Below are 15,653 nucleotides of genomic sequence, written 5' to 3' on the forward strand. Positions count from 1 at the left end.
AACTGCTGAGCCATCTCTCTTCCCCTTCTTGGGTATTTTATCAGTAATACAAAGCTGAAAAACACCATGTGCAGGGTTCTATTTGGATATATATATATATATATATATATATTCAATTGTGTATATATATATACATATATATACATACTATTGTTTGTGGCGTTTTTGTGGTTTTTTTTTTGTTGTTGTTGTTTTGTTTTTTTTTTTTGTTTTGTTTTGTTTTTCAGATAAGGTTTCTCTGTGTAGCCCTGGCTGTTCTGGAACACACTCTGTAGACCACTTTGGCTAGAAGATCCACCTGCCTCTTCCTCCCAAGTGCTGAAATTAAAAGAGGTGTAAACCACCACAGCCCAGCTCTATTCTAGTATTATGGATAACATTTCATGGCTTCTAAGCTAAACTCTGCATTGCAGCTATGTCTACACGCACACACATATACACATACATGTGTACACAGTGCCCCTTAAAGATGTCAAGTTTCTTGGGTCAAGCCTTGCTAGCACTCTACACAGAACAGGCCTTCACTCAGTGAGTACTTGGTAAATGATATTTCTAAATGAAGCAAGTGTGCAGGGACAGGCTTGTACACATAATCCCTCTACTTAGGATCCCGGTATTATCATACACCTTTTGATGTTCTATAAATATTTGATAGCAGCCACAGTAATATAATGACTATAATTATGCCTAAGGATTATACTTAGCACAATATTCCTGAACTAAGGTTCTGTCCATTAGCAACATATAAAACTTACACGGGATGTGATTAAATTCTAACTTTTTTTTTTTTAGGAAAACGACAGTAAACGGATGAGTGTGTTCTTCAGGGTTTCACACACTTGTTTCCAGGGAGCAGGCGCCGGGGCTGCCACACTCTCGGGCACATTGTGCTGGGTCCTCTTTTCTTTCCACATTTAGATAGTGATCACCTTGTTTTCGAACTGTCAGCATCGGGACTCTTGAAGCCATTGCCTGGGCTTCTTAATGTTTATGAGTGCGAGGCAAGGTACCCTACACAGTGGGAGCTCAGCACTTGGCATAGGAGAGAACGGAGGCAGTCAGGTGGGCCACTCCTCTCTGCTCCTTTATGTGAGTCAGCCTTCCTACATAGCAGTGTTAAGACCTGTGCACGCGCTGGGCCGTGGTGGCGCACGCCTTTAATCCTAGCACTTGGAAGCAGAGGCAGGCGGATTTCTGAGTTCGAGGCCAGCCTGGTCTACAGAGTGAGTTCCAGGACAGCCGCTACACAGAGAAACCCTGTCTTGAAAAAAACCAACAACAAACAAACAAACAAACAAGACCTGTGCACGCAGAGAGTACTTGTTTGATGGGTTAGAATTTCTCTGGAAGGACCAGCACATCACTGTATTTTTTTTTTTTTAATAAATTCAAGAGATTCTATATATGTTAACACGTCTGGTGATTTTTTTTTTTTTTTTTTTTTTTTTTTGCATGTTGCACTTCCAAGAATTGCCTCCCTCTCTGGACCATTCCATTCTAAAGACTGATGTTTTCTCATGGTCATTCCCGTACTGTCTCACTGCAGGGAGCTGCAGAGGGGATGAGGCATCCTACAGCCTGAATGGACCTTCAGGTGTTATTCCAAGGGAAAGAGGCCCCGGCTTTCAGAGCCTTCATATCCTATGTTTTCATTCATAGGAAACAAAAACCAGGCAAACCTTAGAGACAGAAAGTAAACAGTTTAGTGGTTGCCAGGAGCTAGGGAACAGGAGGGGAGGGGAGGGGAGGCTGCTGATGGCTGTGGGGTTTCTTTGCAGGGTACAATGAGTGGTACTTCTGAGTACACTCAAACACCCCCCAACTGTGCACAGTGAGGGTGAGTTATATGATGTGTCAATTGGCTTTAATGTAAAAGAATGAGTAAATCAAAGATAAAATTTCAAATATAAATCTGAACATTTGAATCTATTTTTCATTCCCGAGACAAGGTCTCACTGTGTAGCATTAGATAATCTGGAGTCTGTTCATAGACCAGGCTGGCCTTGAACCCCCAGAGATGCATCTGCCTCTGTATCCCAAGTGCTGCGGCTAAAGACTTGCACCACCACACTGGGCCTGCTGTGTTTTTTATTGATCACATAGGCCCACTCTTTGAGATTCTATGTTTAATGCTTGCTGAGTAAATGTAAGGAGGGAGAAATGAAGGGGAAGTCAAGACTTGGAATTCTGGAGAGGTAGGCATTACAAACTTTTTTTTTTTTTTTTTTTGCATGTGTGTGTGTATGTTCCTGTGTAGGCACACTAGTGTGTGCAGATGAACATATATACTTGTGTGAGCATGTTGAAGCCAGACCTTGAAGTCAGATGTCTTCCTGGACAGCTTCCCACCTTATTTACCAAGGCAGCCAGTCTTCCTGAACTTACAGCCCACTGACTGAGCAGTCTAGCTAGCCAGCTGAGGACGTTTGAAAAGCAGGAATCCCATGGTTCTGATTCTCTGCCTGTTAGCAGGTTTCTCAGGAATTATTCTGTATGAGTGCTATCTCCCACACCATCTACTGAATCCAAGGACCCTCTTAACCCATGTAGAAACTGAGGTCCCCAGGAGACCTTTTGCTCTCTGTTACTCACTACCTGTTTTGTTTTTTTTTTGTTTGTTTTTTTTTTTTTTCGAGACAGGGTTTCTTTGTAGCCCTGGCTGTCCTGGAAATCACTTTGTAGACCAGGCTGGCCTCGAACTCAGAAATCCACCTGCCTCTGCCTCCCAAGTGCTGGGATTAAAGGCATGCACAACCACGTCTGGCACCCACTGCCTTTTGCTTGTTCTAACCGTCTGGTCTAGGGTAAGGGGTGTTTCTCTCTCTCTCTCTCTCTCTCTCTCTCTCTCTGTGTGTGTGTGTTGGAGTGGGGCACGAAACAATCGAGGCGATCAGAGCCTTCAAATCTGGCTTTATGATTGTTTTAGTAATATCCGTTTTTCATATAGCCCACCCTGGCCTGGAACTTGCTATTTAGCAAAGGATCCTCCTCGTTCCAGATTCTTCTTCTTCTCCTTCTTCTCTTTTTGGATTTCTTTGTAGCCCTGGCTGTCTGGAACTCAGAGATCCGCCTGCCTCAGCTTCCCAAGTGCTGGGACCAAAGGCATGCGGCATCACTGCCCGGCTTCCAGACTTCTGTTACCCCAGCATTTATGTTGTTTTTGATCACTGGGCTCTGTCTCTGGCCATCTTCTTTAAAGAGGACTTATGCCTCAGTTCCCAACTCATCTCTTGTGGATCTACTGCCCTTTCTTCTGATGAAGCTTTTAGGGACAAGGACTTCTTTCTTGTGCTCCACACCCTGTAGCCAGGCCTTGTCACTTAGGACTCTGTGAGGAGTGCTGGAAGGAATGCATCTAGGTCCCTGCGGCTTGCTAAGTTGGCTAGAACTTTCCAGCGGCTCCAGAGCGGACTTGAAACCTCGAGTCTCCTACTCCATTCAGGTTCCCAAGCCAACTTCTTAACGGCGCCCGGTACAGGAGCTATTGGGGTACTAATCTGCTCCTGGCGCGCCCAGCTCCCCTGGTCGAAAACTTGCTTGCACTGAACCCCTTCCAGGGCGAATGGGAGGGTCGCACGGGCGGGTAGAAACCAGTGGTGTGGAGGTGCGCCTAGGAGAGTCGCGGCGGCGCGCAGGCGCACTGGGCTCTCCACGGCCGGCTCTCGGGTACAAAGAGCGCGCGGTGCCTTGCAGACTTTTAGGTTAGAGGCGCAGCCGGTTTGTGTCCCTGCACTCCGGCAGCCGCAAGTTACTCTTGCGCAGCCACTGCAGGATTCTGCTCGGCGATCTAGTGTAACTGGGGTTTGATTCTGGCGCTGTTCGAGGCCCCGCCCAGCGCTTCTCGGTCCCGCCCCGCGAGCCGCCCGCCCTGTGCCAGCTCCAGATTCGCGGCGCTAGAGGTGAGTAGTGGCAACGCTGCGCTCCTGTCCCCTGCAGGGACGAACTGGGGCGCCTGAGCTCCGACTCTACCCTGAGCCAACAGGGTGCCCAGCCTCACACTCTTGGCGCCTACTGGAGCGCACGGCGACACTGGCCCTGAGATTGCCCTGGGAAGGTCCGTGGGGTTGCCTTGGCTAGCAGTCGCCTGGAATCACCGCTGGCGCTCGAGGGGGCGGCGCCTCCCGACCTGGAGTGGGGCGCGCTGGTCCTTTGATACCAAGCAGTCCTTTCGGAGGCGGAGTGCAGTGCCGTGCAGTGCAGCGCCCTTTTCCGAGGCGTCCCAGGGTAAGATTGGTGTATCCTCTGGCAGTAGGAAGCGGCGATTAGTGCTCCTTTATCCCGGTCCGGGAGCGGCAGGTGGCCCTAGCTGGTGTTGCAGGGTCTGGGCGTGGGGGAGGGGTGGGTGCGGCCTTTAGCGGCCGCCCTAAGCTCCGGGACCTGCTTGAGTTCCTGAGGACCTGCGGTGTCAGGTCCAGCAGGACGGGTGGCAGCGTCCCGGGGCACACTTGATCGCGCAGGCACGTGGGAAACCCCGCGCTCGGGAGCCGCGGAGCTGGTGAGTCTCATCCCCCCTCACCAGGTCCCTTTGCAACTTTCAAAGGCAACTTTTCGCGGGCGGTCCGGCCGGAGCTGACTCCGCGCGGCTGACCCGGCGCAGGCCTCGTTGTTCGCGTTGGCAATGTTCTGTGGCGTCCCCCAGTGCTTGTTTTCTGCACTTCTCTCCCGAGGTGCCTCTCGGTTCATCTAATTAAAGTATGGAATCAGACCGAGAGCCCAAACTAGTCAGGAATGCCGATCCCCCATCAGTGACCTTGGTTGTCACCTGGGCTACTTGGGAACCAAAGCCTCCTTGCTTTAATGGCGAGTTTGTTAGAGTTGGCTTTTATGCGGTACTTAGTTATCTTGTTTCTCATCGCTCTCCAGTAAGTTGTTGGGCTCTTCAATGTTTAATCTATTTAAGCTTTATTTTAAAAGTTGGATGTAATACACATCAATATACTTTAAAATTCATGAGTCATTGGCTTTTCATATAATAATAAAATTATGCCATCAACAACGCTCCCACCTCTCCACAAAAACTATCTCCCGGACCGAGCGGCTGCTGTTTCTGCCTCTTCCCTCGAGGTAAGAGGGATAGATAGATAGTGAGAAGACACGTAATCAACCTTCGGTTGTTTTACAGCAAAAATTTGGGAAAGTGCTGAGCTGGGCGGCTGCGGGAAAGTGTGTCAGTTGACTGGGGAGATTAAAAAGGGTGAGGATGGAGGAGTGTCTGTCTGCCCGTGCAGACATTCACTTAGCTGGGAATTCATTTAGCTTCCACGGGGGCCTTTGGTGATCTTTCTGAGCGAGGGTTGCCTCCTCCACAGGTCATGCTAGTTGACTGAGTTACTATGGCAAAAGTGAGTTCTGGAGATGGGTGTGGGTTGGGGGTTGGGAGGAGGGGGTGGAATTGTGGGGAGCGACAGGAGACAAGACTACAGAAATTAGAGCTTGCAAGTGCACAAAGGAGAGAGATTAAAGGGGGAAAGACCCTTCAAGTTTAAAAGCAAGGATTGTTTTTAGTACTGGGGTTCCAACTCAGTCCTGCTAAATAAGTATTTTACCATCGGGTTCCACTCCCAGTGCCTAAAAGTACTTTTTAAAAAAATGTTGCCCAAACTGGCTACAAAGAAACTACAGGCATTGCTACATCAAAAACTAGGTTGATGATCCTATGTGAACTGGAGCTCAGGAGACATCTTTTTTGTTTGTTTGTTTGTTTGTTTGTTTGTTTTTGGTTTTTCGAGACAAGGTTTCTCTGTATAGCTCTGGCTGTCCTGGAACTAGGAGACATTATTTTACAAGGGAGGATGGGAGAGGAAGGGTCTAGATGGGGAGAAAGCCAAGGTTTGGGGAGACAATTCCTTTTAACGGCTGTGTAGTGTTCCATTGTGAGACTGTAACACACTTAATTCATTTTAGGATGGGACTTTGAGTCCGTGTATGTGCATACATGTCTATTGGGAATAGGAGCAAAGTTTAGGAGTTCTGAGCTTGTGTTTAGATTAGATGATAATGTCAAATAGATTTCCAAAGTAGTTTTTTCCTTTCTCTCTTTTCTTTTCTTTTCTTTTCTTTTTCTTTTTCTTTTTCTTTTTTCTTTCTTTTTTTCTTTTTAAAGATTATACTGATATCAGCAGTATGAATGAGCTTTATACTGGCCTTAAACTACAACAGGAGATTTAACAGTGGTGCCCTCTGCTGATATAAAATCACAATTCTAATACTTTTATATTGCTTCTTAAACATATTTTAATAGTTTTGAAATATTGTTATTAAAATACCACCAAACCTGTGTGTACAATATATATATATATATATATATATATATATATATATATATATCCCAGGCTAGCCTCAGACTCACTGTCTAGCAGAGGATCATCTTGAACTTCCAGGTGCTGGGATTGCAGAGCTGTGTCGGTCGCCATGGTTGGTGTAGGTTCTGGGATGATTCTGGGTGTGCCTTTATGGGACCGTGATCATCCTGTCAGTTGGGAATCCTGTTGGGAATGTTTATCCATGCTTTGGCATGGTGTGTGATGCTGCAGGAATCATCTTTGTGTGTAGCTTTCCTCTCATACTTGGTTGCTTTGTAGTTGAGACTTCTCCTTTGTGTGTCTCTGAATCCTTGTGGTCACACTGCTCCCTGCAAAGCTGAGGAACCTCTGAACCAAGTACTGAATTGAGTAAAGACATCTCTCAGTTGGTAACAGTGACAGGGTCTCTTGCGGGTTGAAATGCTATTTCTGAAGATAATGGTGGAGGGCGACCCTAATGTCTTCCTCTTAAATAGAGTAAGTGGCAATTTCATTGAGCAGTCACGTTCAGTTTTTCTTTGTGTGCTACTTTGTGGCAGAGGCTCTGAGCCAGGGGCCTTAGGAGATAAAAAGAAGGATCTTACTATAAAGTCTGGTTTTGTTGCTTTGTTTGCTTTGTCCAGAAAGAGTATGCAAAAATTTAAAGTTCAGCAAAATTCTAGCTCGGGACTGAGGGTTATTTTATCTGTTTATGTTTGAGTTCTGAATCAGGGTCTTCCGTGGATGCTTAGCAGTTTCTGAGAGCTGTCAGTCTTGGGCTGATCTTCAAGGGATCTCAGGGGAGATGAGGGCCACTGAGCATCTCTAGGGGGCCTCACAGTGGACAGGGACCTACTGTTGGTTTCCAGGACAGCAGAAGTGGTGTGCCATTCTTTACTCTTTTTCAGGAAGATTCCAAGTAACAGAGCCAACAGAAAGGCAGGGCAACACTTGACTTTATAGGAAGAAAGCCTCGTGCACATCACACTGTGGGGGATCCTTTTGAAGACTTGGGGGGCTAGGATCCATGTGTGGCTGCTTTGTGTAGCTGGGGCTTGCAACCTCTTTTCTTCCCCCTCTTGGAATTCAGTGGAAATTTCCCTTATGGGAAAGCTTGTGAGTAAGGTGATAGCCTTTAACTTTGGTAAATAATAATTATATTTCTTTCTATGACATGCAGAGTCCTGGTGGAGGAACCCTGAGCTCCTAGCAAGGGAGAAGGAACTGAGGTACTGAGCCAGAATAGGAAGCAGGGGTTAAACCTGCCTGCGGTAGGCCCCAGTGGTAGTCACTGAACTAGGAGTAGGTAGCAGGGATCTGGGTGACAGGCAAGGGGTTGACTATACGTTGAGAACCAGAAACTCAAGTAGGCAAGGCCATAGAAGTTAGATACCAGCAATGCTGGACATGGGATGTTTGAATGGCCGTTTGAGATCGCCCCCTTTGTCCATGGACTTGTGCCTGTGAATACTGTTGTGCTGAGCCCAGATCCCCTGATTGGAATGGAGGATCTGTAGCTTGCTCTGTGAGTTTTGGTGAGTTACTGAACTGCTCTTTGCTTCCCTTGCCCTGCTGTGAAATGGTGTTAATAGGTTGAGTGTGTAGCATAAATCTATAATCCCAAAGATGTGGGGGATGTTGGACTGGTCATGTGTTGGAGGCCAACCTGGGAGAAACACCTGTGCATTTGGGAGGGGCAAGGAAAGAGAACAATGAAATTGGCTTGGGTGAGAGAGAGCTGACCCTGATGTTTTTGTGACCGCCTCCTCCTTGCCCCGCACCACCCCTAGGCCTGGAGATGTGGTTGTCTTTGTCCAGGGCAGGTGGGGTCCTGACCGCAGCCCGCAGTGTCTCCCGGGTGGGTGTTTTTTATTTCACTCTTAGGCTTTAACGTTTAGGCCTGCTTTCTTTTTCTCATCTTGCACTTTGCATTTAAATGGTGGATGCTGAAAGCAAATGCCATCCTCAGGATGAAGACCCTTGGGACAGGTACAGCTTCGAACATTGTCTGTGGCTGTGCTTGAAGCCTGGCTTGGTAGAGTAAGAAACTCCTTCTAATTTCATTACAGAAGCAATCCGTTAATTGGAAACAATTACAGTATAGTGTCAGGAGCCCCTGGAGCTCAGAAGAAGGTAGCTTTAAAAAAAAAATCATTTAGTTAATGGAATTGGGCAATGGAGCTTAGTCTAAGTCTCAGAAGGCACACTAATCCCTGTTTGTGTAAGCTGAACCCCGAGGAGCACAGAACTGCTACTCCTGTTGGTTTGCAGCTAACACCCCTGCAGATAAAACCACTTTCTGACACACTGCAGATAAAACCACTTTCAATGTTTCTTAAAATACAAACGTTGGCTTGATTTGAGACAAGAATGTAAACTTGTATTGGTTGAGATTTTCGTCATCGTTTTTTGGTCTCTTGGCAATAGTCTTTCTGTCTCCCGTCTCTTTGTTTCTCTCTCTATGCCATTCCCTCCCCCATTTTGTGACAGGGTCTCTATGTAGCCCAGACTGACAGCAAACTGGAGATCCTGTCACCTCAGCTCACCACGCCTGGCTTTGGTTTAAGGGAAAACATGAAAACCAACCAACCAACCAGAGTTAGAACAGCTGTCAGGCCTGAAAGCATCTTTCTCCTTTTCTTTCCTCCCACCTCCTCCTCCTAGAACTGAGCCGCCCTTCCCTGTAAAAAGGTAGCAGCCTAGGGGTAGCCACTGGGGGCTGGGATAGCCTCTCCTTTATCACGTGTTGGTATTGTGCCAACCTCTTCCTCTTTTCCTTTCCCCACCTAGGACCACCTGTCAAGCCAACTCTCTTTGTTTGGCAACCTTTTACTACTCTTATTGCTGATATTTACATTAATTTTGTCAGTTTTGAAATTTATATACATAATACCACACAGAGTGTGACCTTCCGTGCCTGGTTTTTCTCCCTCTGTGTTCTGTTCCTAAGATTAATTTCCTCCATTGTATTCATGTTAATGGCTGTCTAGGGTTCTGTATTTTGAATATCCGACTCTTTATCATCTTCATGTGGATGGCACTGGGTGGTTGCCCTTTTGTTTCTAATATAAATAGTGGTACTGTGATGGCCACTCTTGGTTGTTCCCTTTGACATAATAGGTAGACAGAACCGCAGCTAAGGAATTGCCTCCATCAGATTGGCGTGTAGACATATCTGTGGGGATTTGCTTGATTAATAATTGATAGAGGAGGGCCCCCTGTGGGCAGCCCCATTCCTAGGTGGGTGGTCCTGGGATGTATAGGAGAGGTAGCTGAGCAAGCCAAAGGAGTGAGCCAGTAACTAGCATCATGGTTTCTACTTCAGTTCTTGCCTTCAGGTTCCCGCTCTGACTTCTTTCAGTGGTGGGCTGTTAACCTGAACCCCAGTGTGTTATCACAGCAATAGAAAAGAAATTAGGACACCTGTCATGGGCACTTCTGTGCTCTCTCTCTTGTTGTTAAACATACATGGGCATCTATTTTGGAGATATGTCTAAGTGTTGAATGGCTGGGGCTGAAGTTGAGCTGGGACAAGTACTGCCAAAGTGACTTTGCTGGTGTCTCCTCCGGGCATTGGTGTGTGTGCTCCGGAAGCCTCGCTTTTCTTGCCAGTGTTTGCAGTTGCCTTAATTTAGCAAACTGTAAGTGCCTGTTATTGAACTTCTCAGATGCTAGTGAAGACAAGCCACCCCAAAAGGGTCACATTCTCTTTGTTTGCTTAGCATAATAAAACAGGAACCAAAGCAGTTAAAGAATTCATCCGAGAGCTGGGCGTGGCAAAGGTGCCAGCACACGAGTCGTTTGGCAGCATCTTGAGTTCAGGGCCCCTGAAACCCTGCCTCAAAACCACCCAGCTGACTACCAGGGAACTTCGTGTCTGTTATTTATGTCTGCTTCTCCATACTATAAAATTCATATTTTTTTCCATTTCTCCAAGGGGTTTATGTCTAATCAAACTGGAAAGAATAGAATTGTATGAGATAATCTCTAAGAATTTGATATTCAGGGTGTTGTCAGATATGATTAAAAGCTGACAGCCTCGTGCTATTTCAGCTTTTATAGTGTGCTAAATTAGTCCATTGATTTTTGCCTCCTGAGGTAATATTTTTTGCAGGGGACAGTGTCTGAGTCATTCTATGGAATGGGTCAGGAGGGAGGGAGGGAGGGAAGGAGGGAAGAAAGGATCCTAACCAGGGCGGGGCCTGCCAACCCAGAGTCAGGTGATACTGGGAAGAATCCAAGGCATGGATGTAAGCTTTGGATGCTGAGAGAACACTGTCTTAGGAATGTAGCCTGTGGGGTAGAATGCTTGGGTGTGTTTTGATTTATTTCCTGAAGGCTGTTTTGAAATTTTTCCTACGACTTCAGGCCTCTTGTTTGTTTTGTCTTCTCGGCTGATTCTTTTAAAGGAATTATCCTCTTTTAAAAGTGCCATGCACAGCTAGCACCCAACTGGTGCTTCTTCGTTCGTGCCTTCCCTTGGCCCTGGATATTAGTATGATCAAGGGATGGGTGCCTGTGTTCTGAAATGCCTGTGACACACCTGTGACACACCTGTGAGGGCTGTCCTGTTGCTTGAAGAGTTTGACTCTTAGGCTATGTAAGAGGGAGTCTGGGCTTCAACCTGGAGTGCAGAATCAGATTTTTGCCTCTAGAGACACCACCTTTAACTTCCGTTAGAGCCTAAATTCGGAAGTGGGAGAGACATGGATGAAGGAAACGTTATCCCTGGCAGGCTGTCTGGGAGCATCAGAAGACATTGAGACAGCCCGCTGGGGATGGACCTCTCTGTACACTGGTTTTGCTTATCCCTCTGTGAGATGGTGTGAACTGGGAGGTGGCAGGGGTGGGGTGTGTGTGAATGGCTCCAGAGTTGGGTCTGAGAGTCCTTGTGGGGTGCAGGGAATGACAAATATAGCTAGGTGCAGGGCAGAGCCCCTGGCTCATGGCTGTGCAGGGAGAAGCTAGGCTGCTCTTAATAGCTGTTCAAAAATATTTGATAAAACACAACTGAGCCATCTTCTCAGTAGCAGAAATGCCTGAAGGTTCTCCTTCAGCGCTCACCACTGCTGTGGTTTAGGCACCTGTCCTAAGGTGGTTAGTTGGTACCTGTCCCTTGGTTGAAGAGTCCCTTGCATCCATCAGCTAGTCTTTACCGTTTAAGATGTGCCTCCTATCCAGAAGGGTCTGTGTAGGCATACATTTTTTGCAACCGACTTTTAATAAGGGTTCAACCTCTCCTGTAGCCCACAATCCAGCAGAGGTAGTGGAAGAGAAAAGTTATTAGGATACGGGGGGGGGGGGGGTATTCAGCAATAGTTCTTTGGGGGTGAGCTCTATCTTCTTGGGTAGCAGTTCAGTCCTATAGCAAACACCAAATAGGAGTCAGTAACTACAGACCCGTCCTCTAGGCAGGCAGACACCATACACAAACCAGCAGCTACAGTCCAGTCCTTTCAGTCAGTCCTCGGGCAGCTGTAGTTCAATCCTGAAGAAACCACTAGGCTCGCCAGCCAGCCTGAGGTGAGGCGGCAGAAGCAGCAAGCTGCCAGAGGAACTTCACAGCAGTTCTTGGGAGTTTCTCTCGATGGTGGTGTTACCACAAGTTGAGCTCAACAACACTATGTGAGGGGAACCAATACATGTATGTCGTTAACGACGAATAATGTAACGGAGCAAACTAAACCAAGGCTCAGTCTTTGTCTCCCACTGTCTGTGGGGTCAGAATTATACTCCTTCATTAAGCATCCTTTCACCCGTTTGCTATAGCTAAACATCCTTTCACTGTGTCTGCTTCAGGAAAACAGTCTTTCCAGTGTTTGCTTTAGCAAGACATCCTCTCACCTGTGGGCCCCAGCAAAACATCATTTGACATAACTAACTCTCCAAAGAAACTTAAGTTTTCCACTTCAGGTCTGGATCCCTTTTTTTGGGAAAAGAGAAACAGACACAATTTATTTTGGGTTTCATGTGGTCATCCTCAAGAAACACACTTTCTGTGGGTGTTCTCATGGAAACATGGAAAGCCAATGCAGGGTCTCTGTGGCCTGGACTCTGGTCCCTAAGTTCATGTTACCTGCTGGAGGATTCAAGAGTCTTCCTAGAGACACTCAGGGTTTCCCTGGTGGAGGGAAAGCTGTGCCAGTCATCACCTCTCAAGGTAAAATGTAGCCCGTTAGAAAACAACCTCCCCCCCAAAAAAAAAACACTGAAAAACTAGTAACGCCTTGTGTCATATGCCCACCATGTGGGCCCTGCTAGGCACATGCCTTTTTAATCCCAGCCCCCTTGAGGCAGAAGTAGGGCTTGTCTCTGTGAGTTCAAGGCCAGTCTGATCTACATAGCAAGCCAATGTGCCCCCCCTACATATTGAGACACGGTCCTCCCCCCCCCCCCATAAAGGGCACTAGGACCTTGAAGACTCCGGTGGCCCCAGATGATGCCATAAAGTTGCTTCTGTGGGGAAAACTGTCACACCTGCTCCTGCATTTAGTTACAAGGGAGGTCATAAAGTTGTGGGGCTGTGGACTTTATACAGTGTAGCAATCATTTTCTTGGGAACTTGGAAAGAAAACGTGTGGTGAGCCTCTGCCCTCAGTCTAGGTTGCCCAGAGAGCTGGGCCTGCTCAGTGTGTACCCATTTAATGGGGCCCTCACTCAGCCACTGTTGCCTTGTTGATCGCAGCTCAGACGAGGCCTGTGGCATCAAATCGATGTACATGGCGCTTCGGCCAGGGCTCTCTTCCCTTTCCTTAACTCTTTTTTTTTTTTTTTTTTTTTCGAGACAGGGTTTCTCTGTGTAGTCCTGGCTGTCCTGGAACTCACTCTGTAGACCAGGCTGGCCTCGAACTCAGAAATCCACCTGCCTCTGCCTCCCAAGTGCTGGGATTAAAGGCATGCGCCATCACGCTCCGCTCTCCTTGACTCTTGGTTTCCTAAAACAGCGTTTCCTCTCCTGGGTCTCCAGCTCATGATTTAGAGGCTCTGGTTGGGTATAAGGCAGGGCGTAGGCACTTGGGGCCCAGAAGTCTCAACTCCACTCTTCCCTGCTGGACATGTCTCCCTCCTTTGCTTTTCCTGTGTTTGACAAGAAGCTCAAAAACACCATGCTGAGGGGTGTAAGTACATTTTGGTAAATTTGGATCGAACACTGGGAGTACACAGGAAGTCCAAGCAGGAAGGGACAACCATTCCTAACTAAAACTCCCTAGACAAGTAGGAAGGGCTGCCTTGTTTACTGCTTGTGAAAGGGGCCACCACACTCGCCAGCCCACGTGGACAGGGCAGTAGAACTCTCTTAAGAAGTGACAAATGGAGGCTGGTTTCCAGGGACCCTGCAGGCCACCTCTATTAAGATATACCATCTCTTGGGCTGGTGAGATGGCTCAGTGGGTAAGAGCACCCGACTGCTTTTCTGAAGGTCCAAAGTTCAAATCCCAGCAACCACATGGTGGCTCACAACCACCCGTAATGAGATCTGACTCCCTCTTCTGGAGTGTCTGAAGACAGCTACAGTGTACTTACATGTAATAAGTAAATAAATAAGTCTTTAAAAAAAAAAGATATACCATCTCCCCTATCTCTGTCCCTGCCTTGGCCTTTTCTGTCAGCAAACTGGGTGGGCAGAGGCTATCTCACACAGACCTGAGGAGATAGATCAGTGAGGCAGTGGATTATGATCCTCAGGATCACAGAGCGTGTCCTCTGGTTATTGGGAAGAAAGAGTGTTGCTGAGTGTTCCTGCCGTGCTCTTGCGGTTGGGCCACTGGTTGGGGGGGGGGCACAGCGGGGGACCCTGGGTCGAAGAAAGATGAGATCTTTTCTATGCATATCCATACTGGTGCTTGAAACATCTTTTCTGAGACTTGTGGGGGTGGGGCTGTAGGTTGAGAGGAGTTGTGCTAGAAGCTTCTATGGGGTTTGCCAGGTCTGTGGAGTAAGCCATGCATGTCCGGCAACAGTGTCTGTAGAGATTCTGTATAAACCCAAGAGATAAATTTGGCTGTCCTGTTTACCCGAGGTTGTGTCTGAAGTTCGAGGAGCAGAAGATAGTGATGTGTAACATTTGTTACATCTGTAGCAGTGTTCGGATGAGGAATTCTGGGGATAGCAGTGAAGAAACCCGGGTACTTTCCAGGGCTAGTGACAGCGCCTTGTTGTCTGCTCTCATATGCATTCAAACAAACTTTTCTCTCATCAGTACAAGGTCAGTGAGTCAGGACAGGTCATGAAGAAGACATTTGTGCACATCTCACAGACTTGTCTGAATTCTGGGAAGACAATTTACAGGGGAGTGAGAAAAACAGAAAAACTCAGTTTTAAAACTGGACAAGATGGCATCCGAAGTCATTAGAAAAATGCCTGTTAAGACTATTGCAAACAAATGGTTGAAATTTAAAAGTAATAACAAACCCTGATGAGTAGGAGCAGAGATGTAGAAATGTATACTTTATTATATACTGCTGATGAAACTCTAAGTGGCCCGTCTCCCCCTCTTCCGAAAGCTGTTTAGAAGTGCCAGTTAAGGCAGAAGGAACACACACTCTGACTTGGCAACTACACTCACTTCCCTGATAAGATGCATATCCTCAACAAGATTAACATATACATTCATCATAAGCATTTGGGAGACTTCATAAATAAGGCTGATTAGAAACTCTCCAAATGGGTCAAAGGTGGCTGTGATAGCCTATAATGGAGTACTACCACTCAGCATTGGGGGGTAAGGGGGAGATCGGCTGCTGTCCAGAATAAGATAAACATGTACAGATGCTATAACGAGAAATAAGTCGGATACAACTACGTATTATACGACTTCACTTATACAAAGCTCAGATCTACACAGAACTAGCTCAGTTGCTAGAAGCCAAGACAGAGCAGACTGGAGCAAGGAGATACTGAGGGAGGAACAGATTCAACCCTGGTATTGTTGTTGCCTGTCTCTGATCAAAGTGTTGACAGCTCTTTTCTTTTGTAAGAATTCATCAAGATAAACATTTAAGTGTTAGGGTCTTTATTCTTATTGTACTAATTGTCCCATGTTTAAAGCATACAGATCACTTTTTTAAAAGTAAAATAAATTTTTATTTATTTTGAAAGATTTTTGTAAAAAAAAAGAAAAAGAAAAAAAGAAAATAACTGGTTTGAACAGACCAGCATTTAGGGGAAAAAAAATTGTGAGATTGTGTTGGCTAGTTTTATGCCAACTTACCACAAGCTAGAGTCATCTGAGATGAGGGAGCCTCAATTGAGAAAATGCCTTCATAAGAGGCTGAAAGGTATTTTTGTAATTAGTGGTTAATGGGGGAGGGCCCAGCCCATTGTGGGTGGGGCCATTCCAGGCTGGTGGTCTTGGGTTCTCTAAGAAAGCAG

General features: G+C 46.7%; 1 protein-coding gene across 4 annotated transcripts in view; it reads left to right on the forward strand.

The window, feature by feature from the left end:
* The first annotated feature begins 3,881 nt into the window (after positions 1-3,881).
* Positions 3,882-15,653, forward strand: part of Kank1 (KN motif and ankyrin repeat domains 1) — a 195,238-nt gene continuing 183,466 nt past the window's right edge. For 2 of the 4 annotated variants that reach the window (XM_029472382.1, XM_029472388.1), the window contains exon 1: positions 3,908-4,224. The gene's annotated coding sequence lies outside the window, so the exon portion shown is untranslated. Of the gene's footprint in view, positions 4,225-4,399; positions 4,496-15,653 lie in introns of those variants that run through there. The other 2 variants (XM_021151518.1, XM_029472386.1) reach the window with 2 other exon arrangements.

This window comes from Mus caroli, chromosome 19 (genome assembly GCF_900094665.2).
Source record: "Mus caroli chromosome 19, CAROLI_EIJ_v1.1, whole genome shotgun sequence".
Lineage (NCBI taxonomy): Eukaryota > Metazoa > Chordata > Mammalia > Rodentia > Muridae > Mus > Mus caroli.